The sequence below is a fragment of the Miniopterus natalensis genome, chromosome 4, assembly GCF_054644295.1.
Source record: "Miniopterus natalensis isolate mMinNat1 chromosome 4, mMinNat1.hap1, whole genome shotgun sequence".
NCBI lineage: Eukaryota > Metazoa > Chordata > Mammalia > Chiroptera > Miniopteridae > Miniopterus > Miniopterus natalensis.
In genome coordinates this window covers 63,734,496-63,743,875 of record NC_142084.1, presented here as the reverse complement: position 1 = coordinate 63,743,875, position 9,380 = coordinate 63,734,496, and positions in this window count along the sequence as shown.

Here is a 9,380-nt window from a genome sequence, read left to right as displayed (position 1 = left end):
TGGAGGCAGGCAGAGGAACCCTTATTAGCTTATTTGATAGACAAGGCATGGGCTCAAGCCCAGAGAGAGAAATGACTTGCCCAGGGTCACACAGTGGGTAAGTAGGTGTGACCAGGTCTGCTGGGGTCATGTCCCCAAGGGTCTGTCTCCAGGAGTGGGGGCCAGACCTCCATCTTCCTATTCCTTACCTCCTCACCTTGTATCCCTCCCCTCCCCTCCCCCAGCTTTTGAATTGGCCCTGGCATAAACTAGATCCCCAGGGCCGAAATATGGATGAGGCAATTGTGGCACTTATTGTGGGGGGTGCAACATTTAAGGGAGGATGTATGCGAAAAACTCAGTCATCAAGATAACTAATCTTTTATTTCATCTTTTAAAGAATCCAAATGAATGCAGAAAATCCACGATGAACACAATATCATGTTTAAATAAAGACATGATAGTATTACTAATTTTTCTTTTGGCCTTAGGCTCCATCCTGGCTCACATTGGCCCTGTAGGTCCAGGGGGAGGGCAGACCAGATTCAAGGTGGCCTGGGGGGATGCTGAGATGGATGGGGAGGGCATCTCAGGCAGAGGGACCAGTCTGGGAAAAGGTCCGCAGGCAGAGAAGCCTGCTGAGAAACTGGTGGGAGAGGGGCTGCAGCTGCCACCAGGGGGCCTTGAAGGCTGTGCTTGGTGTCCTTCCAGGAGGCCACCACTTTTCTGCCAAACGCTGGGATGCTGGTGGAAGACGAGCCTCTCCATTCTCCCTTCCAGCCACCCCAGTCCCAGCCTCTGAGCACTGAGTGAGGCCAGGAGAGAGCCCGCCTAGTTTTGGCTCAGTGCCTTCTTCCTGCCAACAGTTCTCTCCCTCCCTCTCTCTCTCTTTCTCTCTCTCACTCTTTGATTCTGTTGGGGAGGGGAAAAAAAGAAAAGAGAAAACACACAACGAAAACCCTCTCCCTCTGCCTCCACTGCTGCTGGGAGGAATTTGACATGGCAGCAGGCCCAGGTCTCCGCCTTCCCCCATGCTATCCTTTGCCAAACGCTACATAGCCAAACCTGGGGACCTTGCAAGAGTGGCACCCCCCGACTCTGGGCACAGAGGCATGGAGGAGCTCCCTGCCTCAGTTCCCCCTAGAAGGGCAGCAGAGCTGCTCTAGGGACCCCTGGTTACTTCCAGGGCTCAGCTCAGCACCCCACCCCACTCGGCCTGAGGCCATATGTTTGTTCATCATGGAAAACCTCAGCACTGGGGTTTCCTTGGCAGAGAGATTCTGGAGCTAATGGCAGGACTGCTGGGCCTGAAATGTATGAGGAGAAGGCTGGCCTGGGCCTCAGAGGCCCCTGATGATCCAAGGTGAGCTTCTGGACTGGGCGGGGGGATTGAGACCCCTACACACATCTGCTCACATCCACACAGATCTGTCTCCTCAGTTCCTCTGGGAACCAGGCTGATACCTTCCAATGTTGACCAGAACGGAGGCCCAGCCAACCACTTGGCAAGGCCTGCCCAGGCCATGGAACCTTCCCACAAACACAAACATGGCCACAACTTCGTTCACTCCCCTTCTAATTCAGAAAGAGCACCATGGGGACATATAAGTGGTTGTCAGTGTGGCAAGGTGGCTGAGGGCTGCTGGGGGTGAGCATGACAGATAAATGAAGCTAGAGAGAAAGGGGGAGGGGAAGTGTGGGTCAGGGTCGGGGGTGCAATTTTAAAGGAGGGGAGACCTGAAGGAGGCGAATGAGGAGCCATGTGGGTCTTTGGGGGAAGGGTGTTCAGAGGGAACCAGGATATGCAAAGTCCCTGGGGCAAGAACAGGCCTGCCATGTTGGAGGAACAGTGAAGAGGCCCATGTGGCTGGAGCAGAGTAAGTGAGGAGGAGAGAGTTAAGAGGTGAGGGAAGGGAGGGGACAGGAATGGGTTGTACAATGCAGGGCCTTGTGGACCACAAAAAGGTCTATGGGCAGAGGGAGGAGTGGGACCTGACTGCAGTGCTCACAAGTGCCCTCTGGCCACTGTGGAGAGGACAGACTGTAGGTGGCGAGGATGTGAGCCAGGGGACCAAGACTGGGGTCACTATGCAGGTCTAGGAGAGTGATGATAGGGGCTGGATCAGTTGAAGGCTGTGCACCTACTATGTGCCAACCACCTTGCCATACCCTTTCTTTACGTTCACATCAGTTCCCCAAGTAGGTTTTATCTTTCCCCAGTTGATGGATGAGGAGATTATAGCCCAGAGAGGGAAAGGACCTTGCCCCAAATCTCACAGTTTTTAGGTGGCACATCACATCTCCCCACTGTCTAAAGCCCTCCAGGGCTCTCCATTGTCTATGACAAAATCCATTCTTCTCCATGCGGCCCACAGGCCTTGCCCAAACTGCCCCATCTCTACCCTGCCCTCACATCTTCCCTTGCTCACTCTGCTCCAGCCACACGAGCCTCCTCATCATTCCTTCAACACACTAAGGCCTAGTCCTGCCCCAGGGCCTTTGCATAGGCTGTGTCCTCTGCCTGGAAAGCTTTCCTTCCAAAATGGCTTTTCTTCAATCAGCTTCACATCCTTAATGAATGTTTAATGAATGACTTACTGAACTTTTAAGCATACTACTGCTCTGATAAGGTAATAACAGCTCAAGGGCACATATCTGAACAGGGAGCTTCCTCAAACCAACCCTTGCACCCCCATATTAGGAAGCACGAGCAGAGGATCCTCTGTAAAGGACCAAGAGGGCTGGATTTGGGGGATCTAAGGGACCCACCCTCAATCTTTTCATTGGACCAATGGGCTTCACTTGGAGGTGTGGCCTGATTGGCTGAGGCCTTACCGACTGTGTCTTAATAGGCCCGCAGCAAGGCGCAGTCTCTGACTGGGCTCTTCTCCAGCGGCCACCCCCAGGCCTAGGGTTCCACCTTTTGTCCTGGTGCCCAGTTCTGAGTTGCTTTCTCTTTCTTAGCGTGCTCGTGGGGCCAAGATGGTGGCACCGCCCAGGCATGCCGCTGTGGCATGCCCTGGTCTCCTCTGCCAGTTCCTGGAACCCTGGCATGGCTGGGGGTGTGGACTGCCCACTCCTCGCCATGCGGGCCCAGAGTCTCGTGTGGTGAGGAAGCCTGGGGCGGGGGCCAGCTCCACCCCACGTGCTGTGTGCCCCAGCAAGCCTGTGCCCCTCTCTGAGCCTTAATTCTGTCCTCTGCTGAAGGAGAGCATCGACCTGTTGCAGTGGATGTTAATGAGACCAGGGGAATGGTTCTGCCCCCCAGGGGACACTGGATGACATCTGAGGACATCCCCAGTTTTCATACTGGGGTGCTCCTGGTCTCTGGTGGGATGCTGCTTCACACTCCACAGTGCCCAGGCCAGCCCCCACAGAGAGTGACCTAGGCCCCGATGTTAGCAGTACCAAGGGGGAGAGCTCTGCGCAGAGGTCTTGCCATTTTGGAATGTGTGCAAGAAAGGGACTGCCTGGTTATTATTTACTCAGCAAGCATTTATCAGACTGCTGTCATGGGCCAGGCCCTTCTAGGGCGAGCTTCGTTTATCCTCATGGCAGCTTTGGGAGGTGGGGACAGTGAAAGCATGACCGTTTTATTGTGCACCTACTGTGTGCCAGGCAATGCCCACGCCTCTTCCACATATGAGTCCATCTCACAACCAGGACGTGCCTGTCTCGTCTCACCCCATTTCACAGATGTGCAAACTGAGGCATGTGCCCCTGGTCACACACTGAACCAGAGGCCAACTCAGGCTCCCTCCACCCCAATGCCTGGCCCTGCCTGGGGCTCTCTGTTCTCTGCCCAGTAACCACTGTACCCATCTCTGCAGGCTGCCCTGGTTTGACAAGAGTGCACTGTAGGTGGTGCTCCTTCAGTTCAGCCCCCCCTACTCTTGCCTAGGACAAAGAGGCAGAGTCAAGACCTTTCACCCACCCAGAGGCCCTTCCCAGTGTCCACAACCAGCATCTATTCTCAGTCAGCCCAGGCTCTGGTGGTTGTCAAATGCTTTGGTGGCGCCCCTGCATGTGGTGTAGATAGACTCACTTGTATTCATAGTAGGAATATCAATAGCCAATATCAAGGACAGCCTGCTGGGCGCCAGATGCTGTGCCAAATCTTTTACACAGTCCATGCATGGATCCTCAAAGCTGACTGGGGGGGGAGCACTATTGCCCACGTTTTACAGGTGGGGAAACTGAGGCCTAGAAAGGTACGCGTCTCTTCCAGGGCTCCATGGCCTCATGCAACATGCAGGTTCCCAGGTCACCTCAGACTTGAACCCACATCTTGGTGGGTCCCAGTCCCACGCTTGGAGGCTGCTGCCTGCGTTTCTGCCGCATTAGGTCCCCCAGCCTCTTATCCCGACCCCTTGGGAGAGGGGGTGCACTGCTGTCGATATGCTCAGGGCTTATCTGGGCTCCTCCCTATGGCTCTCTAAACAGCTAGGAGGAGAGGCAAAGCAGCAAGAGGCCTGGTAGCACTTCCCACGTTTGGAGATCTGGGGAGCAGGGAATTTCCCCAGTCTTTCTCCCCACTGTGGATACATTCCATGCCCTTGAAAGTGGACCTGAGTCCAGAGCAGGCGAGTGATGATCCTTTTGGAGGAGACAGGGCAATTGCAGCTTGGGGAACCATAGCCACTTGCCCGTGGGCAGCAGGGCCCCTGGCTCTCGGGGAGCTGGTACCCTTGAATCCTTTTAAATTCTCCAGATGTTGAGCTTTGGGGCTGGGCTAAGCTGGGATGGAATCCTGGTTTTGTCACTTGCTATGTGACTTTGGGCTGAGGTCTGGAGGTGGGACTGAGCTTGGCATGTTCGAGGACAGTGAGGCCATGGAGTGAGGTGGCCAGAGCCAAACCCAGACTCCATGGGGATGAGGGGGAGCCTCCACCCAGCCCCTTGCCCCCGGGCCTGGCGCGAGCACCTGGGTGTGGGCTCGCCCTGCCAGGAACTCAGGAACCTGCCCACACACGCAGGTCCCCAGGGCCAGCCTCCCAAGTCCAACTCCCATCTCTCTGGAGCCTCTCCCTTCAGATGGAGAAACTGAGGCCCAAGGGTGCCAGGATCTCACAGGATGAGAGCTGCTGAAAGATATGGGGTGTGGGGACACTGCCTACATGTTCCCCGTTAATGCCCAACTCAGGCACTTCCCAGGCTGGGTGCCTCCCACTGTTGTGTGGGAACTTGGACGAGTTGCTTCTGTTGTCTGGGCCTCAGTTCCCCCCGTCCCACACTAACTCCCTGCCTGGCAAGGGTTGCCACAGGGAAGAAAAGATACCTAATTCTGTGCAGAAATGGGAGGGTGGCATTGTGATTTCCACCCCACAGAGCCCACCCAGGCCTTCTTCCCTGATGTCCCAAGGCCCTGGCAGTCAGGCCTTTGGAGGTTCAAATCCCAGCTCTGCCGCTTGCAGATCATGTGGCCTTGGCCAGGTAGCATGCTCTCTCCATGCCTCAGCTTCCCCATCTACAAAATGGGCACAGTCCCGTGGCTGTAATTATTTGTCAACTGTGCTGCTGGCTGGAGGAGTGTCCTAGAGACCACCTCGCATGTCTCCCATATCCACTTCCAGGCCAGGTTTGGGGTCATCTCCCTGTGCACCCGAGGACAGCCCCTGCCCCTGCCAGCTGCTCTGAAGTCCTGCTGAACTGGAGGTTTGTTTCCCTACCGCAGTTTGGGAGGCAACTCTTGCTTCTCTCCATCTGAAAAGGGGGCTTCTTGGCCTTTGCCCTCTGACCTTTAAGCAGAGGGCAGGCAGCAAGCAACCTGCCAGCCAAGGGGCAGAAGGAAGCCTGGTGATGGCCACCAGCAGCCCAGGGACCCATCCAGGAGGATGTGCCACTGGGGACGGGGTGGAGGGAGGGGGCAGGCGCTCATTCCTTGGGGTGGGAGCCTCTGGGTGAGAGATTGCAACCCTCTGTTCCTGAGCCCAGGGTGGGGGGGTGGGGAGCGGGTGGCTGGTACCCAAGGTGGGTGGGTAACGGCAGGAAGTCGGTTACAGAGGGAGGGAGTCGTTGGCGCTGCGATTTCCGGCTGTGCTGCCACTGCCAGATTATGCAAAGGGGCAGAGTGGCAGGTTGGGGAGGGTGGGCACCTTGACATTGCTGCCCATCTCAGTTCTGTCTGACAGAGGAGGGAAATAAAGGTTCAGAGCAGGGTGGCCACTAGTTTGAGGTAGCCAGGTGGAGATTTGAATCCAGGCCCATTGGGACTGGACACCCTCACCCCATCTCTCCATCTGCCCCAGACACCCCTCCACTGGGCACCATGGGAGTGGAGAGGTGGGAGGCAGCCAACTTGGTTTCTCGACACCCAGCCCTGCCCCTGATACACCATTTGAACCCCAGCTTGGTTTGTTCATTCGTGCAACGAGCTTGGTTTATTTATTTACTTCTTTTTAGTTCTAATTTTCTCTTATTTAGCAGACACATCTCTTCACCTGTGCCAGCACTCATTCTAAACCCTTTTTATATCAACGGATGAACTTAATCTCCTCAGAGACCCTGGAGGAAGAGGGCATACTAATAGGATCCCTACTTTACTGACAGGGAAACTGAGGCACAGAGTGACGAAGTGGCTGGGATGGCATAGCTGGTAGAGGAGAAGCTGGGATGTGAACCAGGCCTCCCTGTGGGGATCTCCCTGAGACTTAGCCGAGGGAGAAGGTGCACACTGTCCTCTCGAATCTTGGGAGAGCCACCAAGGTCACAGTGTCCCGGGGCCAGTCCTGGGGCTAACCTGTGCCCAGGTGCCCCATGTGTGTGTGGGGTCAGCATCAATACCTCTCAGGGTACATCTTAGCAAACAACCTGTGTTAACTGAACACTTACTATATGCCATGCTCATTCCTTGAGTGGCCTTCTCAACAAATTGGAAGTTGGGACCACCAGGGCCCCCCATTTTCTGGAGGAGGAAACTGAGGTGCAGAGTAGAGAGATGATATGCTTGGGGTCAGAGCCTGACTTTGGTGTCCTCAGTCTGGGCCTAAACTCCCATGTCTAAGACATGCTCCATCAGCCATGCCCAGCCCCATGCCCCTTCCACCAGCTGGACCCACTAGATCTTCATGGAGAGGGAAGGGGGTGGCCCAGGGCCCGGCTGGTAGGGAGGGTTGGGCTGCAGACCCCCCTCCTCAAAGATGCCTGGCCCCAAGTGCCCCATCCCCAGCCCAGTTAACAGAGCGATTAAGGAGTGACAGATGAGGGGAAGCCTGCAAGAATTAAACAAACACAGGGAGAGGCTGGTTTATGTAATCTCTAGGACAACGTGTCCTCCTGAGCCAGGATTAGGCGCTGGCGTTTCCCAGGCAGCCCCGGGGGTGGGTGACGGGCACCAGGCTCCCAGTCTGCCCTGCCTTGCCCTGCCCAGGTGCCTGCCTTAGCTACTTCCCTCCTGAGGCCCAGCCTTCCTGGATCCCTGTTTGGGAAAGATTGGAATTTGGGGGGTGGGGGTTGCAGCTGGAAGGGTGCCAGCACTGGGGGGAGGGGCAGGGTCCAGGAACTATGACACCTGGCAGATCCACTCCCCGGGCTCTACCTGCACAACCAGCTTGTGACCTTTGACAAACCAGGGACCTTGCTTTCTCCTCTGGGAAATGGGCTGGCAGGATTATGCATTTGGAGCTTGGTACACAATTGGCACTAAATAGCTGTGCATTTTGGAAGGCCTTGGAAGCTGGAGTGTGGGCTATCCACGCTATTGATGGAGCGTCAACAACAGCAATCATGATAATAAAATCTCATGATTGCTTCCGTTTTCTTTATGGTGCCAAGCGCTCCTCCACACGCGCTGTTGTTCTGTCTGTTGTGTGTGTCTCCCTGGAAGGCAAGTTCTACGGGATGGGCATCTTTGTTTTGTTCGCTGCTGTATCACCGGCATCTAGGACAGGACCTGGCACCGGGAGCCGCCCTGTGCATGTCTTGGGAGCGGGGCCGAGCCGCTCGCATGTATTGCGGAGCCACTGGGGACCGTGCTCTGCTCTCAGAGCGTCGGCATCACATTCGAGTCTCACAAAACCAGGAAAGGGGGGGTTCATTGCTCTCGTTTTCCAGAGGAGGACACTGAGGCTCAGAAAGGGGGGGTCACCTGCTTAAGGTGACTCTGAAAAAAAAAAGCAACAGAGCTGAGATTTGAACCCAGCCCTCCTTGATGTCAAGGCTCCTGACCAAGTTGCTAACTTGTTCCTTCTGGACACACTTGGTCCTCTGGGACCAACGTGTGAGGAAACACATGAGACTGCCAAGGGGGAACCTCGGCCCTGTTACACATCAGAGGCCCTGCCACTCCTGTCTCCACCCGCCAGGCTGGGGGCCGAGCCTGAGCCCCCCCCCCCCCCGCCCCCGCCCCCACAGGAGGGTAAGGGCAGCCCCTGGGCGGGCTGAGCGATTTTCCCCATGACGATTACTCAGCTCCGGGATCTGGGAGAAAGGTCACGGCCTCCGCCAGCGGCTGCGGGACTAGACAAGGGCGTGGCGTTACCGCTGCCCTCCAACCCTGGCCTAGCTGCCCGCTTCCCTTTCAGGTGTCTGGTGTCCTCGAGGCAGGAAAGAGGCATTAGAGGCTTCCCGACCGCAGATGCGCCCCAGACTGTCCCACAGGGTGGCCCCTGTGCGGTCCATGCCACAATCCACTCGGTCCCATCTTAGCAACCTGTCCTCAGCCTTCAGAAACCCATACCCTCCGACAGTGGCTAAACCCAACTGGTAGCTTCTCCTGGGGACCCCCTTCCCCCATGACTGGCACAGACTCAGTGAGAGTGGGCGTGGACTTGCCAAGCAGGGCACAGTTTTCTTGGCCCTTTCAACCTTCAATCTTCTGCTCTCCTTCCATTCTGTTCCTTGGTCTTCTGTGATGGGCACCAACCAGGCACCTGACATATGTCAGCCTCCCCCACTATGACTTGGGAGCACTCTTCCCTTTCCCCGAGCCTCAGTTTCCCACCTTTCAAATGGAGATTGCCAGAATCCTGACCTCACAAACAGCACCCAGCGGGGCAATATGTTCACAGTAATCAAATGGACCAACTGAGAGATCTGAGAGCCCAGAGATGCATCCTTGAAAATCTGTAGAGTGGTAACAAGCTGATGAAGAAAAGAAGGTTCGGGGAAACTGGCTCGCTTCGTGAGAAAACTCAGGCTGGGTCCCTGACTAACTCACCTTAGAGGTGGACGCCACCTGGACTAAAGACCTAAATGGGAAAGATCAAACGGGAGCATTAGAAGAAGAAAGTGTAGAAGAGCTTTATGACCGGAGGGTGAGAAAGAACTTCTTAAACAAAACTTCTGAAGCACAAGCCAGAAGGCAAAAGATGTGTGAAATCGGTGACATTAAAATGAAAGATTTCTGTTCAGTGAAAGAACAGACTGCTGGTTCCAGAGGGGAGGGGGTTAGGGGCTGGGTG